Source organism: Uloborus diversus, chromosome 2, assembly GCF_026930045.1.
Source record: "Uloborus diversus isolate 005 chromosome 2, Udiv.v.3.1, whole genome shotgun sequence".
NCBI classification, from domain to species: domain Eukaryota; kingdom Metazoa; phylum Arthropoda; class Arachnida; order Araneae; family Uloboridae; genus Uloborus; species Uloborus diversus.
Genome location: NC_072732.1, coordinates 183,802,785 through 183,827,616, shown reverse-complemented (window position 1 = coordinate 183,827,616; position 24,832 = coordinate 183,802,785).

The window sequence follows — 24,832 nt, the reverse complement described above, 5'->3', positions numbered from 1 at the left end:
CAAATTAGGGTTTGTTAAAAGTAAGTTTGATTGTACAGTGCACTTGCAAAATATTCCCATATTTAGTAGTGTCAAAACCAATACAGTTGATTTAATGTTTATTTAAGTGATCAATTAATTAAATCCAAACAAATGGTGTTCACAGTTGGTAAAGCCTGGAATCCTTTAGAACAACACACGTCACAAAATTTCAGGAAAAACATCGCCATTAAAGGTAGAAGTAAATCTCTATTCACATCCAATAAATGTAGTAAATGTAAATTTGAACAGTATCCTTAAGTTTAAAGTATTCCATAATTTTCCAATCTTTTATTTCAAAAACCATTAAGCGAAAAATTGCTAATTTTAAGAAAACACCTTTATCACTATTTTAAATTATTCAGCTTCTGGATGAAAAGGCATCCGAGAAAAGCAACACGGTGGATCAGAAGACAGTATAAATACCAAAAAAATAGAAATTTACCATGATAAAAAAGACAAAATGACACATGGAGCCGAAATTTATTATATAATTCCATCAGGAACGAAACCGTTAAGTAATAAATTTCCACGAAATCCCATAAACAATGCAAATAGTCTAAAAATGAAACCACTCTGAATAAATTAGCAATAAATTTACCGACGGGAAAAACTATGTACGGAAGCAATGTAACAAATGGAGAAAATGCAGAAAAAAAAAACGAATTAATTCCGATTTGATTAAAACAAATTAATTCCAATTTAATCCCTAATTCCAATTTGAAGAATAAACAAATTGGAATAAGTTGATCACAAAACGAAATACGAAAGCAAAAATCAAAAAAATAAAAGTACGAAATGTACGACGTTTACATAAAAATAATAGAAAAACTAAACCAATTTTAAACGAGCTGATGTGTGCATCACATGACTTCCTTTTACTCTATATTAATGCCATTTTCTCATTATTAGCAATTTTAATGTGATTCAATAGTTTACTCTCTAAAAATCACCAACAGTGGCCAAATTGAAACCAGATTTAAAAATTAAAAAATCGCCAAATTTGTAGCCAAGTTGGCGACAAAACTTGGCGACCAAAAGATTGGCGATCTATCGCCAAGTGTCCGCCAAATTATAACACCACTTGAGTTTACATCGAAACTAACGATGATTTCCCCTCAAAAAGGGGCAAAAAAACCCCTTTAGAAACCCCCGAATGCAACAAAACGAGGAGGTGCACAACTAGACTCCACTAGGAGTCTACGTACCAAATTTCAATTTTCTAGGACATACCATTCTTGAGTTATGCGACATACATACGCACATACGCATATACGCACATTCATACATACGTACATACAGACGTCACGAGAAAACTCGTTGTAATTAATTCGGGAATCGTCAAAATGGATATTTCGCGTGTCTATACGTTCTTAGGCACTTATCCACGTGTGGTCGAGTCGAAAGAATAACTCAACATTCATTCGGGGTTGAGCAAAATGGAAATTAAGGTCGATTTTTGAGTGAAATTTTTTTTACGAATACAATACTTCCTGTTTTGTAAAAGGAAGTAAAAAGGGGTCCACACAGAAGAAAAATACGAAATTGCAGTAAGATCGTTAACAAAATTATACCGGTTCCTCAGGATGTGGAAGGATCCCCAAAAATCAAGATCAAGGAATTGGGGCATTTTTGGATAATTTGATAAGAGTTAAAATCAAAACTGTGATTCGATTCCCAACTGTGTTGAGCAATACTGGATTTATTCAGCTGCTGTTTCTTCACATAGCTTTGATGCTCTTTTAAGTGAAATTTCAAAGAACGGTGAGTCCGTCTAATGTATTCGAATCCGCAATTGCAAACAATTTTATAGATCTCACAACAATTAAGAGGGTGAATAGAATCTTTAAGAGAAGAGAACGAAAGTTAATTAAAGGGAGAAAACACTACTTGGAATTGGAATCAGGGGCGGCATTTCAGCATTTCATTTGGACGGTCGAGTTTCTTAAATATGTATTACCACAGTGTGGTCCCAAACACACATTAGCTAACATAAAGTGGTCATAAAATCGGTTTAATATTAATAAAAGTTAGTGTTTGGAAACAATTAAAATTTTGATTCACTTTTTAATAAGTTATCATATAAAACATCTCGATACTAAAGTTTTTATACCTTGTGGAAAAGTTTTAATGCATGACTTTTGGAATTCGGAAGAGCAGGGAATCGTGTTACTAATCTATCAGTGACCAGTGCCGTGCTGTTTTGCCAGTACAGCTAAGAGAGAATGTTTTTTTTCCCATTGTACTTCGAAAATAATTCCTTAACCTCCTTAGACGTAAAAAAAAATCTTTCTCTACTAGCTGAGCTGATTCGTTAGTTCGCTCGAGCTGAGGAATCGTTAAAAAATAATTAAAGTAACAAAGTTATGTATGAAAACACTTTTTATATCTTGCTCTTCAAAATCACCCTGGCAACTTCAAAAATTGTGAGGGGCTTAGTTTTTACTCATTGAATAATTTAATCTCGTCGGCGCTCTTAGCTTCAATGAGATGTCATCTTCCTCCTGCTCTGTTATTCATTATTCCAGACTGATGAGTCCATAACAAAGACGAAATTGCATTCTCTTGATATGATAACCAGGGTTGCCAGACGTCCCGGATTTCAAGGGACAGTCCCGTATTTTGAAAAAGGTCCCGTGTCCCGGGGAACTTCCATACGGGACGGCTTAGGTCCCGTATTTTAGCTAATAACAATATTTTATAACACGAGACAGTATTTTAAGGCAAAAAAATAAAGTCAAACGATAAATGTGATTGAACTAATTAGCACCTGTTCCTATCAACATCGATCTGTATGCTGAACTTCATTCTACTGCTTGATTTATCCTTTCAGTTCCTCCAAAAGTGCACTCACAAATAAACATACTGAGAGGAATCTTTCGAAAGTTATTGAAACATGATTGTTTACCACCCCTTAAAAATACATCATAACCAGTAATTGCATTCAGCCACAAAAATATCACATCCCCCCCCCCCTTCCACTCTTAGAAGTCTGTTCCGTATTTACTGTTTTTAAATCTGGCAACCCTGGTGATAACGGTCTTTCTGTAGATTGCTTGTAATTTTCTTGCCTCATGCTAAAAATGTTACTCATTATTGAAACAATTTATTTTTCGTTTTCAGAACCCAATCCAGATAATATATAGAGCCAATCATACAGAAAACTAATTATCATCAAATCTTGTGTTAATTTCATTCAAAACTGAATCTATTACTTCATACAAAATATTAAAAAATCAATGTTTGACTTCACATCATCATATGGATTTTGTCTTTTTTACTTCCTTTTACAAAAAAGGAAGTATTGTATTCGCGAAAAAATTTTCACTCAAAAATCGCCCTTAATTTCCATTTTGCTCACCCCCAAATGAATGTTGAGTTTTTGTTTCGATTCGACCACATGCGGAAAAGTGCCTAAGAATGTATAGACACGCGAAATATCCATTTTGACCATCACCGAGGTAATTACAACGACTTTTCTCGTGACGTCTGTATGTATGTGCGTATGTGTGTATGTGCGTATGTGCGTATGTGCGTATGTGCGTATGTATCTCGCATAACTCAAAAATGGTATGTCCTAGAAAGTTGAAATTTGGTACATAGACTCGTAGTGGGGTCTAGTTGTGCACCTCCCCTTTTGGGGGGAAATCATTGTTAATATCAATGCAAACTTAAGTGGTGTTACAATTTGGCGGACACTTGGCGATATATCGCCAGTCTTTCGGTCGTCAAGTTTTGTCGCCAACTTGGCGGAAAATTTGGCGATTTTTTTTTATCTGGTTTTAATTTGGCCATCGTTTTTAATATTTAGAGATTAAACTATTGAATCACATTAAAATTGCCAATAATGGGAAAATGACATTAAAATGGAGTAAAAGGAAGTCATGTGAGGCACACATCAGCTCGTTTTTTTTTTCTTTTTTGGCGCCTTTTCAAAATTGGCTCGGAGGATGATTTTTTTTGAAAAGTTTCACGATTGATTGAAATATACATCTATGTAAAATCTATTTTCAGTTTCAATTGTAGATTGAACTATGGTAGTATGGTGCACAGATCAATTGTAGATTGAACTGTGGCTTGAATAATCCGAAAATTAAGGGTAGCGGATTGAAGATGTTTTAATAAAGTAAAGCATTTTTCAAAACTTTCCTCAATACAAACAAATTGAATAAAATTCAAACGAAGTAATTCATACTAAAGAGCATGAACGTTTTCACCATTGAAAGAATCGTTTTGCAATAACTCTTCCAATCGTCAAATCACTGCTTTGAAGTTATAGAGAAATGTTTTTACGGTTTTAACTCTTGAAGACCATTTTGTGTCACTCCGAGATTGCATAAATATAGGGCTCCATAAAAGCTATTTATTGATAGGGTTTTTTTTTATTATTATTATTATTCAGTAATCACATGCATTTTTAAGAAGCTGCTATGAAAGCATATAATGCATTGAACAGCTGAAACGTGTTTCTAGCAAAAGAAAGCGATGAACACTCATAAAATAAACATACACTTAAAAACAAAGCATAAAAGTGAATGTAAAATATCAAAGAATTTAATTTTCTTGAGAAAACCATGCAGCCACACCACTTTGCATGGGCCTCTCATATTGAACATGCCATCGTTACACTGGGCACACAAGTGTGAAATATTTTGCCTATATGAGGAAATGTCCTCTTTAGTTAAAAATAACTATGGTTCTCTATCAGTTTTCTATTTTCTGAAAAAGCCGAAAAATACTTCATGAATTTCTAAGTCATCATCCAAATACGAAAAAGTTTTTCTGGGAATGTGTCGAGTTTCATCAAATAGTTACTGAGAACCAACGAGATTTCTTTTAATGAACATTCCTTTCCGACTTACATAAATTGAGTTCACCCATTTTCTATCATGCTGCTCAAAACATTTGGGGGTGCGATCGCCCATTTTTGGCCCACCTATTTGCCGCCCCTGATTGGAATCGCTTCAGAATCTTAGCAACCTGAAAACTAATACCAGGGAAGAAGAAGTTAAACCCAGTATTGCTCAACACTGTTGGGAATCGAATCACTCTTTTGATTTTAACTCTTATCAAATTATCCAAAAGTGCCCCAATTCATTGGATCTTGATTTTTAAGAATATTTCCACATCCTTAGGAACTGGTCTAGTTTAGTTAACGATCTTACTGCAATTCCATATTTTTCTTCTGGGTGGACTCCTTTTTTTAAAATTGGTTTAGTTTTTCTATTATTTTTATGTAAACGTCGTACATTTCTTACTTTTAGTTTTTCCTTTTTTGCTTTCTTATTTCGTTTTGTGATCAACAAATTCCAAATTGTTTATCCTTCACTCTTTTTTTTTTTTTTTTTGGCATTTCTCCATTTGTTACATTGCTTCCAAAAACAGTTTTCCCGTCAATAAATTTATTGCTAATTTATTCAGAGTGGTTTCATTTTTGGACTATTTGCATTGTTTATGGGTTTTCGTGAACTTTTATTACTTAACGCTTTTTTTCTGATGGAATTATATAATAATAAATTGAGGTTCCAGGCGTCATTTTGTCTTTTATGTTTTGTTAAATTTCTTTCTTTTTTGGGGGAGGGGGATTTATACTGTCTTCTGTTCCACCGTGTTGCTTATCTCCGATGACTTTTCAACAACTCCGATGACTTTTCAACTCATGCCTACACAAACATACATACCCCCCTCACACACACATACACGCCTACATACACACATACATACACGCCTACATACACCCACACTCGTGACTGCGAAAAACATAATTTGAATTCAAGATATCAAAGTTCAAATGATTTTATTTATTTATTTATTTATTATTCATTTATTTATTTATTTATTTATTTGAAATTTTAGAGTTGCTACTTGACTGGTTTTTGAAATAAACGGTACAATTATAGAACACGCATAAAAACAGCAATGCACATGGCAAAAATCTGCATAATCAAAAAATTAATTTAGAAAGAAAATATAAGACAGTTTATAGTGTTAGGTATAGTGTGAGGTAGTATAAGCATGACATGTGCACAAATAGAATGATTGCTGCTGGATATTATGAATTGCTTACTCGATGTCACAAAATCTTGTTTGTGGACAGACAACATTTCCATGCCCTCATCTGCCAGTTTGAAGGATGTTGAAAGTTGAAGCTCCAAATAGCCATGGACAAGCTCAGTCCTCAGACATGGAAGGTTAAATGGGCTCTGTAAATTAATGAACTGTGAAAGTTAATTCAATTTGTTAAATAGTAATGGTACCCGCACGGCTTTGCTCGTAGAAGAAAATTAAAAGGTCATTTGGTTCGCCTGTATATTTACAAATAATGGATGGTGAATTTCTCGCCAATTTGCTCACTCATGATACGGTTCCTCGTTTTGATAATTTGGTAAGTTACTCGTCCACGTTATGATAATTTGCTCGGTAAAATGCTCTTAAAATTGGCATAGAAAAAGAACAAAACCGAATTTTCGAAAAATCGTTTCGAGGTGCTCTCTCCTATGCTACGAACTCATTTTGTGCCAAATTTCATGAAAATCGGCCGAACGTCTAGGCGCTATGCGCGTGACAGAGATCCAGAGACACAGACTTTCAGTTTTATTATTTGTGTAACTAGCGCGGTAACCACACGGCTTTGCCCGTAGTAGAAAATTTTGGTTGACTTGTATATTAACAAATAATGGATGATGAATTTCTCGCCAATGTGCTATGTTCATTTGCTCGCCCATGTTCCACGTTATGATAATTTCCTCGTCCACCACGTAATTTTCACTCTTCCACGTTATGATAATTTGCTCGGTAAAAGTTTCTTAAAATTGTAATAGATAAAGAACAAAATCGAATTTTCGAAAAATCGCTACGAGGTGCACATTCTCATGCTATAAACTGATTGTGTGCCAAATTTCATGAAAATCGGCCGAACGGTCTAGGCGCTATGCACGTCACAGACATCCAAACAGAGATCCAGACTTTCGGCTTTATTATTAGTAAAGAAGATTAGAAACAATAAGGAAGTTCATCCTTGCATTTGTCCTTTGTCAAGTTTTGCATGCCAGTATTTCAAAATATATAAATCATTTGAAAAATCAAAGCATTTACAGATAAATGAATAAAATGAATAAAATTTATTCAGCTCAAAAAACTGTTTTATTTTTGTTCAATTTATCTTTTTACTTCCTTCTATATCTAATATATAAAAAAATTGGATTCGTGCAAATTTTCGAATTTCGAAGGACTTGAACGTTTTGAGGTGTGCTGAGTCCATTTTGACTATTTTTGGAAAATGTCTGTCCGTCTGTGTGTCCGTAGTGTGTGACTGGTTTTATGTGGTCGCTCTACAGCAAAAACTACCGCATGAAATCGAACGAAATTTTGTACACATATGTGTCCCTGTGTAAACTTGTGCCCATTGGTTTTTGGCGCGAATTCCTCCAAGGGGGGTGGAGCAATGGAACGTTTCTTGAGCTATATGTGCCTGCTATTTCCCAGGAAGTAACTGGCGAAATGAATTAAAATTTGGTTCATATGTATCCCCTAACATGTACAGGTGCTGATTCAATTTTGTTGTTATAGCTCAAACGGGGCTGAGCTATAGAATGCTTTTTGTCGTCACTTGTGACTGCTATATCTCAAGAAATAATGAACGGAATCAGACAAAAATGTATTGACAAGTAGCCCTTAGAGGGTACAAGAGCAGATTCTATTTTGGCGTCAATATCTGAAAAGGGGGGGGTGCAATCGAACACTTTCTTTTTCATTGCGAGTGCTATATCTCAAGAAGTAATTCTACGTTATGAATGAACCTATATGTAAACAGGCGTTGGTTCAATTTTGGCGCCAATCACTCCAAGAGGGGCTGACTTTTTTTTTCGTGCGAATAAAAATAGATTTATTAATGTAGCAGTAAGAAAGATAAATCGTAATTGTAGAGTAAAGACAAAATTTACATAGAGAGGCCATGTCTGTGGTAAAAAGGAGATGAAATTGAAGCCGGAATTATGGTACACACCGGTGAAATGATGAGCGGTGTTACGATAACATGGTCACTTCGCGAGAATAGTTTTCACCAATTTCGCAAAGACACCGAATAAAGTAGCTGTCGGAATGGTTTGCATTTTAATTCATACTTTAATGCAGTTTCAAAAACGTGCATCATAAATTTGCAACAATATCTAAATTTAAATTAACAAACAATTGAGATTCAGTAATGGAATGTTTTGAATCAAAATGTATCTTAATATATTTAGTAAGAATCTAAGGATTTTGGGATACAGTGGTGCAACTTCCGGCTTCAATTTCTTAGTATAACGGGGCCTCTCTATATAATTTCTTTACTCTATGATCGTAATCGACTGTCGTCTGCGTATTTCACTTGATTTTAATTGTTGGGAAATAATCGGAAATTTCATCTCAATGATTAAAAAATTTTTAATGTTGACATCTTATGTTTGTTAACAAATTAATTAGTTCAAGGCTTTTTAAAAAAACTTTTAAGTTTCGTTCTTTGTTTTGCTTTAGCGATAATTCGGAAATTGGGGCGGCCGTCACGTTTTTGTGTGATTTTTTTTCTGGGAATATTGCTTTTTTGTCAAGCATAGAAAGAAATCAGAATTCTTAAGAAAGATATGGAAGACAGTTTCGTGATGCATGGCCACAACATACTAGTTTTTTTTTACTTATTGTTACTGTACAATTTCATTTCAATTCTTCAGTTGAAACTATTTGTTCAATTAAAGTTTTTTTTTATGAAGAATATTTATGTTTACATTCAATTCAACAGGCTACTCTTATGTTACAGGTTCGAGTGATTTTCAGGAAGATACATTTTCCTAAAACTTTTTTAGATTAATTTATTGGTATAACAATCGTAATTGAATAACATGATAAATTACATAACTATTTTCCTTATATTTAATCATGAATTATTTTTTAAAAATTGAAGCGTACATTCTTAAATGAGTTAAATCCCAACACTAAAAAGGAAAATGAAATAAAATAAAGAGCAGTTGACTAATAATACTAATAACATTTTAAAAGAGAGAGTTCAGAAAAAAAAAAAAATTCCATGTTAATAATTTTTCAGTTTATGTTTTTTCTCAGTCTTATAATGGTTCTTTTACTTCCCCCCCCCCCCCAACTCCCATCCTTATTTCATCAGAATTATTAGTTTTCCTGAGAACTTATTTGTACAGAAAGGAGACAAAAATATACGAAAAATGATCTTCCAATGCTTACGTTCGACAAGCACGACCGGGAGCGACCGGTTGACAACTAATGATCACGTGCTCCAATCAACCAATCAACAGCTTAAAATGGTAACCGGTGAGGTAACCGATAGATGATAGAACGCTGCGGTTTGTAACCAGTTACTTACCGGCAAACTGGTTAAATCACTTAGTGATAGGTACAGTGAGCCCCCGGAGAATGAGGTTACAAACCGGTCTACCGGTAAGTAACCTCACCGGTCGACCGGTGAGGTTCGTCGAACGCAACCAATAAAACAGCTTCCCCTGAATTTTGGAATGACCATGTTCAAAAAGTCAACGGGTTTTATTTTAGTTAGTTTTAAAAGTGTATTAAATTTATAGCTTTTGCATTTGAAACCTTTTAGTTAGTTGTGCTCATTGTAGAGTGATATTAAATAATACTAAAGTGAAAAAACAAAAGACCTGTGGGATCTGTGAAGCCAATAGGAAAAATTGGTGGCAGGTTTCATTGCCAAGGAGCACTTCAAAAACAAAAATTCCAGCGGCTGAAAGTTAAAAGAAGACATTTTTCAAAAACACTACAATAAGCATACAACGGAAGAATCATAATCATTCAGTTTTGGTATATATTCATTTGGGGAAGCCCAATGAATAAATACACTTCACATTTGTTGGATGCCATTTTCATAATAGTGTACAGTGACAAATGAGGCGGTGAGAAGCAAAGGGATGCAAGTGTCAAAATTAAAAATTTGGAGATAACCACAACCAGTACACATGGTAGGTGAACCTCTCCTATGTCTTTGGGCAAGAGATGGTACTAGTAGCCCTGGCAGTTGCTGCTATACAGCATGATTTAGAAAAATATCAATCAAAGCCCACATAGGAGCTAATCTTTAAACGCGTTTTACTCAAAACTTGAAAATGTCCACTTGCATCCCTCTGCTTCTCTCTGCCTCAAATGACATATCCAGGACATGTTCTTACCAGTGATGTAGTAAGCAGGGTTCACATTCAGTCAGACAGACATGTAACAGTTTTTAGAGAAGGGAAAATCAAGTTTTATAACAGAGAGAAAAAACATCTGAAAAAACTTTTTTATATTTTAAGAACTTAATAAAAAAAGAAACAGAAAGAGAAATGAAACAGTTGCAGTTTTTGCATCAAATTGGAATATTGAGTTGTTGCTCAGTTTGGGTTTTTAACCGTTAAAAAAATTATTTTTTGAGTCCAAGTCGGTTGCGTAAACTTGCCCCAAACATGGGGCACTTTTACGCATATTTATTTTGACACCTAACGTGGTTCTGTTAGTGTTTTGAACATAATGTCTTATCATCATTAAAATAAAGCAAATTTATTACAAACTGAATAGTGTGTAAAGTAAGAACTGAACGGGCATGAAGACAGGCCTGCATGATTGTAAGCTATAATATACGAATTTGTAACTCAATTAAAAATTAAATGGTGCAATTCGAAACTAAATAGCGTGAAAATACTAAAAAGTTTTGAGACAGTTCGGAGCGAAAAAAGCGTCATGGCGTGTTTAGAAATGAAGCACAGTAGGAACGTGCGTAAAGGTGCTCAGACGTCAACGCGTAAACTAGCCCTGTCGTCAAGTTTGGATTTATTTTTAACGTGCAAACATTTTTAATAATATTTCAGTTCGCACAATTACGTTACTCAAAAAAGAATAAAATTCTGTTAATTTTTATACATTTGTTCTTTTTTAACTACGTATATTATTTATTCAGAATACGCTTCAAAACGTTGAACTCAAAATTTACTCGACTTGGCAAAAAACAGATTATATTTTCTGTATGCTAGATCGCACTTTGACTGATGCACAAAAACTTGTGAGGATATTTGCTAGGGAGCAGCATCAATATGTTAAGACTGTTGGCTCTCCAGTTATAATTCGTTTCGAAAAAAGGGCACTTTGTAAACGTGCCCCAGTCTACCTTACACTTACAATTAATGCACCCCTGTTTAATGTGACATACATGTCAAGCATCATCATCACACAACTTTAACATCAATTAAAAAGAAAAAGTTCTAACTTGGGGGAAATATTTACCATCCACATTTACCTGAAATGAGGTGCGCAAAGGCCACTGAATACTTTTATCTCTACTATTTGCCTCTCTTTTCAGGCTATCCTGATTATTTCATTTGTTTTTCTAATTCAGTAAGTTCTATAATCTATTCATACCAATATAATACAAAAATATTTTTACCTGGAAACTGAATGGTAGGATGAGGGGATAACTCCAAAACTAGTTCTATCTGTGATGCTCGACCATTTTCAAACACTTTGACTTCTTTCAGTATGGAATTCCGGAGTGCAAAAGAAGAGAACAAGTTACATGAGGATCCAGGATCTGTAAGTAGTAATGACCTTTTATTTATGCTATACTTTTGTAAAGCATAAAAAGAGTAAAAAGTTATGGTACGTATTTCAACCCACGGGACCGTTGAGAGCCAAGGGCTTTGACAGCGTGGTCACCGGGCCATTAGTTTTCAACTAGGCTGACATGGCCTCTTGTCGGCCCTGCAAGGTCATAATCCAGTTTTTGCCTCAACAAAAAGATGTCTCATATCTATTGCCAAAGCTTGAAGTTCCAATTATAAGCTGCAACCCCACAACTTGGTCTTTACTTTAAGAAGTTGTGCTATTTATGAAGAATGGACACAGCTCAAATAGATCATTCATTATCCACCTTGCAGTTCTTGGGGAGTATCTCACCCATTTAAGCTGGGTGTAAGCGCGTTTCTTTATATTATGTTAGTGCTCGCATTTCTGTCTTTTCCCTGCCCTAGAGATCTGTGAGACAAAATAGAATTTCAAATGATTTCTTTTAGCCTTTGCTTCAATTAATAGTATAGGTATCATTTACTACATAAAAATATGCAATGAAGAACAATACTTACATACGCTGAAGGAATAACTGTCGGGGACCTGACTAGATTGTCGAGCTATTAGTCTAAATGACCAACATACATTTCCAAAAGCTATGCAACCTTGAAATACTGAAAGAAATTCTCAAAAATATGTATGAGGGTTGAGGAGTGACTCAAGGTCAGCTACACAGATGGGCTACATTTTATCAATGTAAAGGGTGGTGACATAAAGCAAAATATATGACATTGGGTGGGGAATAGACCAATACGCGACTGCTAAAGGGTTAACATGTAACTCTGGGACTGCCCAACCGCAAGGTGTTTAAAAACTTTCCAACGTAATACATTCGCTTCATTAAAAATACAGACTCAAACTAGTGCCATTGGCATGAGTATAAAACTGGGAAACCAATTTTACTTACCAAGCTCTGAACAAATCTGGTCCTTGTAACATATAACATTTCCACTCTGCAATTACAATGGATATATTATTTAATTTGAGGAATAAATTCCACAAAAGAATTGATAGTTAACGTTTTTAAATGATGAATTTACAACATAAAATTTCAAAATTTCACAAATCCAAACTGCAAAAGTTATCTTGGTACAAATTTATTATATTATAATTTTTAGTGGTCTTAATTTTAAGTGTGCTTAAATTAATAGAAAAATGCTCTAATTTTCAAACTCCATTCAGAAACTCCTCACTTTAAAAACTGTTATAAAAACAACTGCTTAATTACAGTTTTTGCTAAAACATAATGATTTAGATAAAATTACATCCAATAGCACCTAATAAATTAGATGGCTGCCACTGAGTTATGGTCCTAAAAATAGTCGTTTTAGTAGCTTCTTAAATGAAAAATAGTCTGCAAAATAGTCATCAAACAAGAAAAATAGTATCTAAAATAGTTTTCTATTATTTTTTAAATATTATTGATATTAAATTATGCCACGTATACTTTGACGAATAGACATATCCCAGCTGCATGATATATGGGAAGGATCACCTGGACAACAGGAGCTCTCTTCAGTTACACACAAATGATGTTCTCGATATGGTTTCATACCAATCTTATTTCAATAACAAGAATGACATTTAGGGATATAGTAGAGACATTTATAAAATAATTAAAACATTACAGCAGGGAATTACTTTTTTGAAATGTCTCAAAACACAATAATTTAGAAAAAAAAAAAACTACATTTTTGTTCTTTCAAGTACTAATTAGTCACTTTTCTCTCTTAAATGAAGCAACTTTTCATCCCTATTGCTCTGTATACACATAAAACAAAGCAAAATTTTTGCCAATTATCACTATATGGTATGAGGGATAACCCAATAATCTGTTACAAGGTTCGTGATTTTTTTTTTTTTCAATCAAAAAAGTTGGATTTTTTAAATTTAAATCAGATTTTTTTTAATTTAAACCAAATTTTTTAAATTATCTTAAATCTTAAAAATTTGTAGATATTAATTGCTTTAAATTTATAAACATAATATATTTCATTCAATAGATGAATCCATTCAGCTTACTTTTTAACCGACCTCAAAAAGAAGACGGTTATGAATTCATACCGTATGCATTTCTTTTTTTTTTTTTTTTTTTTTTTTTTTTTTTTGTCCACTCACAGCGTTTTACCTAGTGAACCGATTTTGATGATTATTTTTTTAATAGATAGGGGATGGCTTGATTTAGGTCCTATTACTTTGTTTGACGATATTTGTTCATTAGAAAAAAAAAGTTATGGGTAAAAAAATCAATTTCATGCAATTTCCCTGTTAAAAATGATCAAATATAGAGCCTCGGCTCCAGACTAAGGATTTGGGAGGGGAACTTTTTTAGAAATTATGTTCATCGAGGGTATATGAAATGTATTACGTTACAGTAGAATCTCGTTTATCCGGCCCTCGTTCGTCCGGATAAAATTTTCTGTAAAAACACTTTTATCGTTGTACAATAAATTACGGTTCTCTAACAAAGAGACTGTCCTTAAGAAAACTCCAAAACTAACGTCAAAAATCGCATTTTAGGCTTTTTTTTTTTTTTTTTTTGATAACGTAAGTGGAAGACAGGGAGCAGTGATTTTGTCTCGAAATTTTTTTGAAAATTGTAATTACTGGTGACGTCATCAGTCGGGAGCATTTACTGAAACGTCTTTGATAGGGCGATTTAGTTGTTTGGGAACATTCTTCCAGTTTCCGCTTCGTGGATCCGCCCCTCCCCCCCCCCCCCATAATAAAAATCCGTTGTTGCAAAAGTTTGCTACCATATAACAGTGATACTAACAGTAATTGTTATGACAATGTTGAGTGAAGGTTTCTCTGAAGCACGCATCAAGCTTATTCCCTGTCATTGTTCTATAGTGGGGGCAAACTTAACCTGAAAGCAAGGAGAACCACCTATGCCAATAACAGATATTGAGGCTAAATAAGGAAGTTTGGGATTGTGTTACAAGCAACTTGTATGTTGTGAAATATAAATTAGTTTGGGAAACCATTTCATATTTAAATGGTTATAATTAAATTAACACACAAATGAATCCCAGAGAGGAACAAGGACAATTTTTTTATGCCAATCGCTTCAAGTTTAAGGCTTGTTTATAGATTTTTTTTTTTTTTAGTATGGAGCATTTTTATGAAAAAATAAAATGAAGTTTCGTGATGGTAACTTTGTGGTAACTTTGAACTTTGTACTGATAATGAAATACATTTACACTAAAAAGAGTGAAATAAAATAATTTTGAGAAAAAAAATAGAACCGACTTCAAAATTGCTCTAAAAAGTGAAAAATAATTTTATTCTTTGAATACCATCGATAATACTTTCAAACGTAATTTTTGAAGTTGGCACAAAAACTATAGATAAAATCATAAGTAGCCATAATTCAACTATAACAACTATAAATTTAACCGGGCCCAGTTTCTTCATTACTACTAGCATACATTATGTACTGATTACACATGATTTTACGTTTTGTTTTTGCGCCAACTTCAAAAATTACGTTTGAAAGTATTATCGATGGTGTTCAAAGAATAAAATTATTTTTCACTTTTTAGAGCAATTTTGAAGTCGGTTCCTTTCTTTCCAAAATTATTTTTAAATTACAATAAGTTCTATAATAACTATTCGATACATTTTCAAAAAATTATACATGCGTTATAATGTTTAGATAAGATGTGATTTTGTTTTATGCTTTGCTTAAAGATAATGTTTCCGTCATCATGTACGTTTTTAGTGTAAAATAATACGTTGAACAATTTCTTTTCTTAACTATATAACTCATGGTGTATAAGAAACACTGCAAATTTTATCTTGTTCTGAACTGTAATTTTGGACTAAAAACAATATTGCTAGAGTGAGAATCTGTTACGCACACTGAGAAAAAGGGATTTATGTAGTTTTGTTTTTTGAAGTTAAGATAGTATAATGCAGTGTGTGTATAAATTTAGAGCATTACATTCCAAAGATGCAAAGTTAATCTATAAAAATAAAATCAACTGATTTTAATTCATGGTTTTGTTAAAAAAAATAACTTGATTTAATTCATGATTTTAATCATGATTTAAATCAAGCTGATTTAAATCAACGAACCCTGGTTAAAAAACCATTTGCTGTTTACCATATTGCACCATGGAAAGGAAAGTGAAACAGCTCAATTCCAATTGCATTGGGGAAAAAACAAGGTTTTACAAATTAGTAGTTTTAAGGGATTGAGTCCCCAATATTACAATACAAGCAGAAGAATTACAATTTGATGCTAACTAGTTGGTTTTCGTTATTTAAATTAGTAATGCATGCTTAGAGTTCGAAATTATTTGTTCTAATTTATAAAAATTTAAATGATTTAACCCTATTAATTCAGGGGTCGATCCAGGTTTTATTTTTTGGGTCCCCATTTTGTGAAAAGGCAAAATATTTTTGTGAAATTTCGTTATTTTTGTGAAAAAGCAAAATATTTTTGTGAATTTTCTTTATTTTTGTAAAAAAGACCTCGTGATTTTTTTCTTGGAAAAGATTATATTAAAGCATTTTTAGCTGTCGTATCGTTATAGAAAAGCCCTAGACAGGTTTCAGGGGTGATTGCAAGTTCTTGAAGAATACCTGAAAGCTGTCAAGAGAAAATGCGCTGGGGGAGGGGGGAAGTAAGACCCTTAACATTTTATTCGTAATTTGACACATACATTACATTTATTGCTTTTTACAAATATACATATGCAAGGCACACTTTCTTAAGGTGAAAGTCTCACAACAGATTTCCTGTTTGCCCCTCTCAAATACTTTAATAAGAGCAATGAAAATTGCACATGCTGCTGAACGTAATGATAACTCCTAATAAATACAATATGAACAGACTCAAAGATATCACATATTTCTTAACACAGAAGTGAAATACTCATTAAAGATTCCATGTATGTGTTTGAAAAACTTAAAAGTAATTAAAACCCAAAATAATACTGCACCAGCATTCAGCGTTTAATTTTTTGACTTTTGACGTTCTTACAGAGTAGGTATTTCGTTTAAAAACTTTGCAATTTAATGATGTTAATAAATATATAAGAAATTTTATTTGTTTGCCTCTTAACAAGGTACAGTAAACATCAAAAATGCGAAAAATTCGTTTACCATGGCTGATGTAAGGAAATCAAGATCTTCAAAACAAATAAAAATATAAAAAACAGCATGTAAAATAATTTTATTTTAAGTAAAGTCATTTTAGAATTGGATTTTGAAACTCAACACAAATTAATGCTAAATATATATTGCGTAATCAAAGTAAAATTTAAGATTTTCCTGAAAACAAGCTACCAATCACAAGTGTCCCTCTCCCGTCCCCCCTCTGACGCTCTCAAGCAAAAACACCTCACGCAGCAAGCAAAAAGATAAGATGGGGGAAGGTGGAAGAGGCTCCCGAAAGGCTGCCTTTTTATAAATTTTTGTGAAGGAGCTGCTTTTACGACGCGGAATTTTGTGAATGGGGCCGCTTTTGCGATGGGGGAATTTTGTGAATGGGGCCGCTTTTGCGATGGGGAATTTTGTGAATGGGGCCGCTTCTGCGATGGGGAATTTTGTGAATGGGGCCGCTTCTGCGACGCGGAATTTTGTGAATGGGGCCGTTTCTGCCATGCGGAATTTTGTGAAGGGGCAGCAAAGCGGCCCCAATTTGGCGCTGGATCGACCCCTGTAATTATATCGTTCATACGCCACCACGCACCAGTTACGTAAGCTAACTTTGAGCAAGTTTTGTGGCAAGAAAGAGCATTTAATTTAGATGTTGAGTCAGTACGTATTACACTTTTTGCAAGTTTTGAGTTATGTCACTTTCCTTGCCAGGGTGCTATACGTCAACTGCAGTTAAACACTTTTCTGTTTCAAAACAGTGCTCACATCCTAGTTATTTTTCTTTTAAGGTACAACAGACTTTTAAATTTAAAAAAATCTCTAAATACTTATAAAATTCCCAATCACGCATATAAAGCACCCAAAGCTCTTATTTCTAGCTAAATTTACACATTAAAGTTTATTTACATTTACAGTAAAATGAAAATAATGACATCAGGCTTTTAAATCACGCACAAAGAAATGCTTAACTCTATTAAATCTAGTATCACTTTTGCAGATAAAATAATCGTTAGCTTTTAATTACATTTACACACTTAAGTTTTATTTACATTTACATAAAAATGAAAATAATATAAATGACAAGGCTGAATACTCTATGTTTGTTAAATAACATCGTCCAAATATTGTAGCTGCAGAGAACATCAAACAGAGAAAAAGTTAGGGTTTCCCAGAAGTTAATGATCCAGAGTAACCTAAAATACCTTTAAAAAAAAAAAAAAAAAAGCCATTTTTGTCCCCTTTAACTTTGCTTTGCCACTGAATCAGTTAATAATCTACTTACTACATATTTCCTTCCCAATCAGGAAGTTCAAGGTACAAGGTTGTAATTGCCAACCCCCAAAACCAAAACTTAGATTCCCCATCACAGCGTTAATATTATTATTCTGAGTTTATTATTATTCTTCTTATTGACAAAAAATTGGGTGCTTAATGGCATCAGGAGAAAAAATACAAAAAGGGCTGTTATATTTTTTTCTTGGCAATAAATAAATAAGGCCAAACTAGCCCATTTGGCGGCTTTTCGCGTAATTTAGCAGAGTGAGTTTCAAAATAAAGGTTCGGCAGATGATACTTGAAGCTGTTTTTTTTTTTTTTTTACGTTCCTAGTACTTTTTACATTTTAGTCGCTTTTTGGCCAAGATAGTAGCAGTTTTTTACAAAATAGTCGTTTTTGGCTTCATTTTGGCTGAAATAGTCGGCATAGTCTGCAAATCTTCAAAATAGTCGCTTTTTAGTCTGCAGTGACAGACCTGAAATTACTCAGAGGCGTGCGCATGGGGGTCACCAGGGGTACTGCGGTAATCCCATTAGCTCAAAAAAAAAAAGACGACGAGGTCAAAAGTCCAGAGTAACATAAAGTTTTGCTGTGGCTGAGTGTCAAGGAAGCTTCTCCTAACCAGCTTCTACATCACACAGCTTTCATCATATCATTTATTCTATGATAGTTTATTTATTTATTTTATTTTTTCATGAAACGGTGTTGCAGACAGGAAGAACTAATGTCCCGAGAAACCAAGTCAGATTCTAAATTGAATGGGAACTCTCTCTGACTACCTTTAAATGAATTTTTACCCCATTTTAACACTTAGTAAAAATAACAGGGAATATCATGCTTTTCACAAAAGCAAAATACAGATTCCCGTGTGAAAATTAAAGGTGTTCCTAAGGGATCTATAGCACCCCTGGTGAACTTAAAAGATAGCGTCCTCCCCTCATACCATACAGTTTTATAGAAATTCATTATTGAAAATAACACTCGCAATCCATTATGAAATATTAGAACCTGATCATAAGTAAAATATTCACGCTGAACTAGGGGAATCCTGGGATTTCTCCATTGGGAAAGTCTCGAAATTGTAGTTGTAAAAAACGCAATTTTAGATGATTTTTGATAGTGTTAGGTCTTGGGTGTGGAGAAGTTCGGATTCCCTCCCCCCGAAAGTTTTGCGATTGAATTTCTAAAAACGCAATTGTGGATTACCTTCGACTATTTTAGACGGGGAGGGGGAGGGGTTTTCCCCCGTCATTTTCGAAATTATTGCTCGAAAAACGTAGGTTTAAACAATTTTGGGTGATGTTAGAGGGAGGAGAGATTCAAAGCCCTCTCTGGAAACTTCGAAATTGGAGCTCCAGATATGTTATTTAAGCCGACCTTCGATAATGTTAGGGGAGGAGTTTTCGGGAACTCACTCGGAACATTTACGAAATTAAATTCAAAATTTAATATGATCTTGAATGAACGAAAGAAGGTGAGACACTCCTCCAGAAAATTTTTGAAGTTTTCGCTTTAAAAACGCAAAAGCAGTCTATCTTTTGAAATATTTCTGGGAGGAGTTTGCTCCCTTTTTAATTTGTAATCTATATTGTGTCGCATTTGAATAATGTTCCAAAATATTTCTTTTCACATTTAAAGTTAAAATGCCGCCCCCTTTTCGAAAAAGAGGGATTATCCTGGGCGGAAAGTCGTCCCTCACCACTCTAAGTTCCGTCAATACAATATAGAATTATTAAACAAACCCAGGAAATTCAAGCATTTAAACTCATAATATTTTTTTTAAAATTATCTTGACAAATTACGGCCTCTCTTCCTGTTGCACTCTAGGCGAGAGCCACTCCTGTATCACTGAAATGTATCACCGCGGTCTAAAATGTTAAATTGTTTTTTACTGAGACCGCAAACGCTCGTATTTAAAACAAATAAAAATATCAATCTGGAAATTGAAAATTTCATTATTTATAACCAAAAAATACTCAAATGGTTTTGAAAAAGAAAAACTCGGGAAGGAGTTTCCACAATATTTGTATCAGCATTAAAACAAAAGAGAAGATAGGGAAAAAAGAAGAAAGGGAATCCCCAAAACTTATTCCTTTATATGACGTTACCAAAAGTAGCCTAGAAGAACGTTTTTGAAACTTTGGTTTTGAAAGAACTCCGGGGAAGAGTTTCCAAGCAATATACTTTCAACTATCAGCATCAGAAATGGCTGTTGCACATTTAGGACGTAATTCTGAAAAGCTTCAAGAATAGTGCTACTACTAAAATCTTCGAGAAACGCCCAAAACCTAAATCCGCGGGAAATGCACCCTATTCATCATTAATGATTGTCTAAAATTTCTTTTTAGGACCTCAATTTGTAAAATTTTCCGCGAATCTCCGAACCGCACCTCGAATTAATATCAACAAAGATCGACTAAAAAATTTTTTTAGAGCTTCCATTTCAAAAAAAATTCCGGGGGAGTGCACCCAAACTCCCTGATAATATCATTGAAGATCATCTACAATTGCATTTCTGGAATTTCAAATTTCGGAAAATACTGAGGCGGTCCACGAACTTTTCCGCCCCCCCTAACATCACCATAGATCCTGTAAAAACTGAGTTTTAAAAGCTAACTTCGAAAATTTTCCGAGAGAGCGTTCCCCTCTCGCCAACATCGTAGATTATAGTCTTAAACTTTGTTTTTAAGTTCTTCGATAAATTTCGAAAACGTTCTGATAGAGAGTCCTCGAATCTCTCCTCCCCACATCATCAAAGATCGTCTAAAATAGCATTGTCAGAGCAACACGTTCGAGCAGTTCTGGGGAATCTTTCCCTTAACCCCCCACTTTTCAACATAATCGGAGATAACAACCGCGTTGTTAAAAGTTTCAATTTCAAAAAATGAGCGGGGGAAGCGTCCCTGAACCTTTTTCATCTAACACCACCAAAGATAATCTAGGAAGCATTTTTAAAGACTACAACTTCGAAAAATATTCGGTGGAGAAACCCCCAAAACCCGCCATTACTAAGTGAATATTATGCTTATGATTACGTTCATATTTCTAATTCTCAGTTTTAGTTTTGACTCACTGCTGCCTCTATTTTAAAAATTCCCTCACTATATTTAAGTTGTTTTTGAAAAAAAATTCAGATGCTATAAATTTCCTACACTCACCTAATTTTGTCCCCCTTTTCCGTCTGTTATCTAAACCCCAGGCTCCCTGGTATACCCCATTACTAAAGCTCTACGCACACCCCTGAAATTACTAAGGAAAAATACATAACACAAGCAAATGATCTCATACACAAACATATTACAAAAGGAAGAATTTATTGGAACAATATAATGGGGGGGGGGGGAGGATAATCAATAAGGTGTAAGGAGATAATCAATAAGGTGTTCATTTGCATCACTTATTCAATCACTACCAAGTGAAAACTACATTTCACATATTTAATTGGAATATTATTTGTATTATACATGCAACATTCAGTACATTATTCCAGGGGTGCCCATCCCCCCCAAGCTCAATGGCGCAAATTCCCCCCCAAAAATTTTCTCGCTGTCGAATCGGGTTAAACATAGCAGTTTTTAGAGTGTTTAATTTCCAGTCAAATTCATGGTTTACAACGTGAACCTTGAGTAAACAAGTTTTGGGTACTCCTGAATTTTTCTATACCTTTTTTTTTCCAAACATATGAATAATTACAGGGAGAGTGGATTCAATTTTCTGGCTTGGGATGGAGTCATTACTAGATGTACATGTATACAATATGAATATTGAACGGAAATTTATTGTCACATAGGTAAGGAGTCCGGGGGTTTCTCTCCCGGAAAACTGTAGAAATTGTAGTTTTAAAAATCACAGTTTTAGACGATCTCTGGTGATGTAAGTGGGATAAAAGGTTTGGCGACCTCTTCCCGGTAATTTTCAATATTGAAACTTTAAAAGCGCAATTGCAGATAGTCTAATGTTGTGTTAAGGAGGGCTCTCTTTTGCTTTCAAAATAGTAGTTCTAAAAACGCAGTTTTAGACTATCTGTGGTGATGTTAGGAAAAGAAGAGATCCTAGGGCTCGCCCCAGGAACATTTTCAAAATTGAAGTCTTAAAAACGCTATCTATGGTTGGGGGAAAAGCAGTTTTCTGAAATTGAAGCTCTAAAATCGCTATTGTAGCCGACTTTGTGACGTTAAGAAAAAGAGTTTTCGGAAACTCTCGCGGAATTTTTTTGAAATTGAAGCCCTGAAAACCAAATTTAAGACGATGTTTTAATAATGTTGACGAGAATGAGGGGGGGGAGGTGCTCTACTTAAATTTTCGAAATTGTAGCTTTAAAAACGCAGTTTTAATAGATCTTGATAATGTTAGTGGAAGGTGAATTTCGGTGCCCCCGGCAATTTTTTGAAATTGATACTCCAAAAATGCAATTCTAGGCTTGTCTTTGATCGTGTTAAGGAAAGAGGGAGGAATCAGGCGTTCTCTAATAAAATTTATCAAAATTGCAGTACTAGAAATGTAGTTTTAGATTACTCTTGATGATAAAGAGGATGTTATTCTGGCGTTACAGTGGGGGTGCTCTCCTGGAAGTTTTCCAAAATTGAAGTCGCATAGCCAAAAAAGATGGATCACACACACCGTGACAGATATTTTCCGGAAATCCTCAAAAATGGATTCAGCTATTCAGTACACATTGAAAATTAGAACTCGAGAATTTTAACGAATCAAATATCCTTCTATACATATCAGATATAAAAGAAAGTAAATATGATTTATGAAAAATAATTTAAACACCTTAAGAACAGACTGTTCTACTTCCATCAGCGAAAACCAACATCACTGAAAAAATTCTTTATAAGCTTAAGATAGCTAATAAAGAAAATAGATTAATTGCCGATTGGAGGGATAAAAAATATGTTATTCGCAAACTTCAAAACTAGTGCTTAACGATTGTCAAGTTGGAAATGAATCAATGAATCTAGAGCATACTAGTCAGAATTATTTCAAACAATAAAACATTTTTGTCCTCTCTCCCTCTCATCATTGTCACACGTATTCATCATGAAAATTGTGCTACTTCCAGAAAATTTATACAAGATTGATAAGAAATCAAATCGTGTGATCCAGCTTTGAAACCCACACCAACTCCATGCCGTCTTTGATGTGTTCCCTTCATTGAAAAAGACACGGTCATTAAATTTTGGAAAGAGTACCAGGGCCGTCGCTATAGAGAGAGAGAGAGATTTGGCTTCCGGTTTAACAGGGGTAGTCATAATTTAGTAGACCTTAGTACTAGTAATATAAATTTAATCGTAAGGATAATAATCAGTCAGAATTAGGGGATGTCGGAGGGCTATCTTTTTGCCTTATTTCAAAATTAAAGACAAAAAAACGCAGTTTGAGACTATATTTTAAGTTTGGGAGGAATGGGAGAGGAGGTCCAGGATATCCTCTCCCGATATTTTTTCCAAATTTTGAAGTTCAAAACACAATTATACGTTATATTTAATTATGTTCAGAAATCGGGGTCCGAAGGCTCTCCCCCGGGGATTTTTAAGATTGTTATTTGAAAAACACAATTTTAGACGATCTGTGGTGATGTTAAGGGAGAAGAGACTCAGGGTCATTGTTCTATAATTTTAGAAAATGCAAACTTCAATCACGCATTCCCAATTCTGAAGTATTTCTTTTTGTGGCACGTAAAGAGAGTTTCGGCGGCTCTCCCCCGGGAAAAATTTGGAAATTGTAATTCGAAAAATGCAGTTTTAGACGATCTATGGTGATAGTAAGAGAAAGAGAGATGCAGCCCCCTCCCGAAATTTTTTAAAATTTTGAAGCCTTAAAAACGCGATTGTAGACTTTTTTTTTTTTTGTTAAAATTTAGTGCACCGCCAGTTTCTTGAAATTAAAGCTCCGAAAAAGTAATCTAACCCAAACTTTTGATGAAAGGAGGGGGGGGGGATTTTGAAGGGGCTCGTGACCAGAAATGTTTCGTTATTGAAGCACTAAAAGCGAGATTTAGGACATTTTTCGATGATAATGGCGAGAGAGAGAGAGAGAGGGGGGGGGGGGGTATTCTCTCAAAAAAATTTCGATCGGTTGAAACCGCAGTTTTAGAATATTTTCGGTAATGTTAATGGGTGGAGAGATTCGGTGTCCTCTCCTGGCAAATTTTCAAAATTGAAATTCAGTTAACGCAATCGTAGACGCTTTTAAATGCTGTTAAAGGGGTACAAGGTTTTGGAGATTTCCCCCGAAAAAAAATTCTGAATTGAAGCCTTAACAATGAAATTTTTGAGCATCTTCGGTAATATTTGGAGAATGACAGTTTCGGGGCCTCACAGAAAGTTTTTTTTTTTTTTAAATTTAAGTCCAAAAGACGAAATTTAATCGACCTTGAATGATGATGAATGAGTAATTGAGAGGGCGTTTCTCGGAGGTTACGTTGGGAGCACACTCACGGTTTTTCGAAATTGCAGTCCTAAATAATCAGGTGTAGGTCATCTTTAATGATGTTAGGTCAGGGATTGGGGTTTGAAAACGTTTTCCCGGGATTTTTTCAAAACCTAAGTTTTAAAAACTCACTTCCAGACCAGTTTTTGGGACGTAAAAAGAAAAGTTTGGAGTTCCCCACTCTTCCTTTCAGTTTGGCTACGTCCCTCGTACCTTCATTGTAAATTTTAATGGTTGATAAATATAATTGTGGTAATATTTTCTGCCAATTTTCTTTTGCCAAACACGATCATTTGCTTGGATTTTCCATAATAAAGTTTTCGATTTCCCAGCTAATATTTTTGTTTTCTTGCAATACAAGCGTTTGCGGCTTTGGAA